The sequence below is a fragment of the Pundamilia nyererei genome, unplaced genomic scaffold, assembly GCF_000239375.1.
Source record: "Pundamilia nyererei isolate P.nyererei 1_Seehausen unplaced genomic scaffold, PunNye1.0 scaffold00137, whole genome shotgun sequence".
NCBI lineage: Eukaryota > Metazoa > Chordata > Actinopteri > Cichliformes > Cichlidae > Pundamilia > Pundamilia nyererei.
Genome location: NW_005187538.1, coordinates 883,764 through 886,949, shown reverse-complemented (window position 1 = coordinate 886,949; position 3,186 = coordinate 883,764).

The window sequence follows — 3,186 nt, the reverse complement described above, 5'->3', positions numbered from 1 at the left end:
GTGTGTGTGTGTGTGTGTGTGTGTGTGTGTGTGTGTGTGTGTGTGTGTGTGTGTGTGTGATTGTGTTCCTTCCACCGTGTATCAGAGTACGTGAGGAGAGAGTGCCTGCAGGGGTGTCAGCGGAGGTTTAAGATATTCAGCTTGCTGTCAGCACCGACACATTTCTCCCTCTGCACCGCTGCACAGATATGCAAATCCAGCCTCCTCAGAATGCAGAGCACCAGATCAGCTTCAATTTATTCCATTCTGCTCTCTCTGCACTCACCCTCCCTCCTTCCCTCTCCGCTCTCGTCCCTGTCTCTTTCTCTCCCCGTCTCCTCCTCTTTCTAGCTGTCTCCATTCTGTCTTTGGTTTTCTGTTTGGTCTTCTGTTCATGGCATATGCCCTCAGTGAGGAATTGAGGGGGGATTTATTCTGAGCAGCTTCCAGCCTAAGCTTGATGCAAAGAAGCACATCATTCTTTCAATCTAGTACAACAAGAGGAGCCGGATTGCTTGATTGTGTGCGTTTAAGTACATATATTCTCACCTGTGCATGCATGCTTGGATATGTATGTTTTAGCGTTAACGACTGTGAGCGTTGTGCGCATGCAGCAATCTACCTCTCTTTCGCTTAGTTAATTACCAGCAATATAACAGCAGTGGCCTACATTGCAAGTGGTGAAACACAATTAGTCAGTTGCCAAGCCGCTCTCAAAAAGGCTATCTCACCAACACACAGTGTCATCAGTAATCTAGTCTCAGCATAATCTAAATGCCAATGTCTATCCTCTGTGATCCATCCCCATCCCGCACTACATTTACATTCTAATTAGATGTGGCCAAGGCCGCTTTATAAGGACCCTCTTTAATAACATGGCTGTATTCACCTTTTCAGAGTCCCATTGCGGCTGTAGAAAAGTAGGCTACACTTTATATTTTGTCCCTTTGACATTGTGGCTAGTGAGGATTTAAGTAGCTTTTCAAAGCCCTTGGCACATGAGTGTGTGTAGCCTGACAAGAGGTTTTCGTGTCTCTAGAGCATGAATTATAAAAAGAATTGTAAGAAATGGAGATGTGGTGTCAGCGCAGGCATAAAATGATAAGACTATACACATCGGCTCCATTTTGTCCATAATTAGGCATAAAGAACATTTAATTGTAGTCCCTGCAGAATCGGTTATATTATTTATTTAAGTAAGTACTTGACTCTTCTTTCTAATAATGCCAACAAATTTAAACTGGAATTAAAGATTTCATTAGCAATCTGCTGGAAGCTCATTTTTAAATTTGGTGATTCATTTCTTGACCCATTAAAAGTTGTTTAAATGTTAAAAATCTTTATATGAAAGCAAAGCATAGTATTTTCTCCTTTGGAAAATATGCAAACCTGTTTTTCTCTTTTGTTTTTTGCACAGTTTTTCTTTCTCACATGAAAGTATACAACGAGAAATAGTACACTTAAGTCATAGTCGGAGGTAAAAGACTAAATATTTAGCAGCTTTAAAAAAAAAAAATACATCAGTGATTGCTTTGCTTACAAGTTATTTCAAATTGTCCAAAAAACATTATTTTAAGTTATACATACATCAGATATAATAAGATTTTTTAAAGTTGGGGGGAAAAAACTCCCAAAAACCAAATTCTTTGGTTTGTTTGAGGTCGTGGTAGCACTTGGCACCATATTTTCACGTCAGTTTAAATAGTGTAGGTTAGATAAACTCCCAGTCTTCTCTCAGCTTCAGTCTGGGGCTTTAAGAGAAACATGGAGCCTTTTAGACACATAATTGTGTTATCCTTAAAATAACACTGTCTGTTAATGTTGCAGACGGGCAGGACTTGATAACATTTGCTGCCCTGCTCCAACATTAGTGATGATTATACCGACAGCTAATGTGGCTACTGGGGTAATTGCTAAAAGTTAAATGGCTAATGTTAATGTGAGTGCCGGCCAGGTTAACACTGATGAAAACTCTTCAATACTTCATTGTTGTTGAGACAGGAGCTTTACTGACCTCTGAAATTCCTCCTCCAGTGCTGCCAGTGTTATGAACATTAACTACTTAATTTATTAGCGAGGCAAGGTGCGTGGCTCTCTGTCTGCAGCAGTGTCATGTGAAGTTGTGTGTCAGCTGGAAGAGGCGACGACAGCACTGTTTGTATCGATGTTGATGTGAATGAGTATCTAATCCAATCGATTAGTGTTCAAGCTTCACTTTTTCTTTCACACTATTCGAAAAAACTAACTTTAACATTTAACCAGTGAGTCATCAAAACATAAACTGGGGTTGATCTAATCAGTAATTCAACAAATTGTTTCCCTTTTTTGCTAAAACGAAAAATCTCAAAGAAACATCTGAATCCATTCACTGTATCAGTCTGGCCTGCTTTCACTGTTAGCATTTAGGTGTTTTTTAGCAGCTCTTTTAATATGAAAATTGTCCTTCCTAATTTGCTGAGACTTGACAGCTGTTTAAACAACGCGCAGTGACAGGGCTTTCAGAGTGTTTGGATATAGCTGCCTGTGTTGGTGTTCTGGTGACAACGCATTGCTCTAACAAGAGAATTTGATAGAAGCTAATGTGAAAAGAATAAAACATCTTCTGGATGACTGCCCTCATTTTCACTCTTGTAAATGCTCTCTCAACGGTGGCAAGCCTGATTTCCATTTTGAGCTGGCAATAGGTGCTTTCACCAGCTGTGGGAGAAGATTGGTGGTTTTCCTTCTTAACTGTATTTCTAATTACAAAAGTCATGTTTAAAAATGAACAGCAATGTCCTTCATGGCTTTAAAGTAAAATTATTCGACACACATCACAGCTCGTTTTGAACCAGTTGAAATGTGATGTTAGTGTCTTCTGAACAGCACAAACGGTAAGAGGAATTTCTGCTCTCGTCAATTAGTGAGTCATAATTTTGAAGTGCTGTCATTTTTCCAAATCGCTATTACACTTTGTTTTACTTTCTTAATGTGACAGACCACTCATTACCTGTCCTTATCTGGTGTAGCGGACATGACTATGAAGCTGCAATACAATAATAATAATATGTCATATTGGGGCATTTGCAGGTAATGACCAGCAGTGTTTTTATCTATTCAGTACTTCATTACACTTTGATACTCCTGTTATTTAAGTTTGGAAATCGTGATCACTGTCTTTAATTTAAATATGATATATATATATGTATATATATCATATATATATAT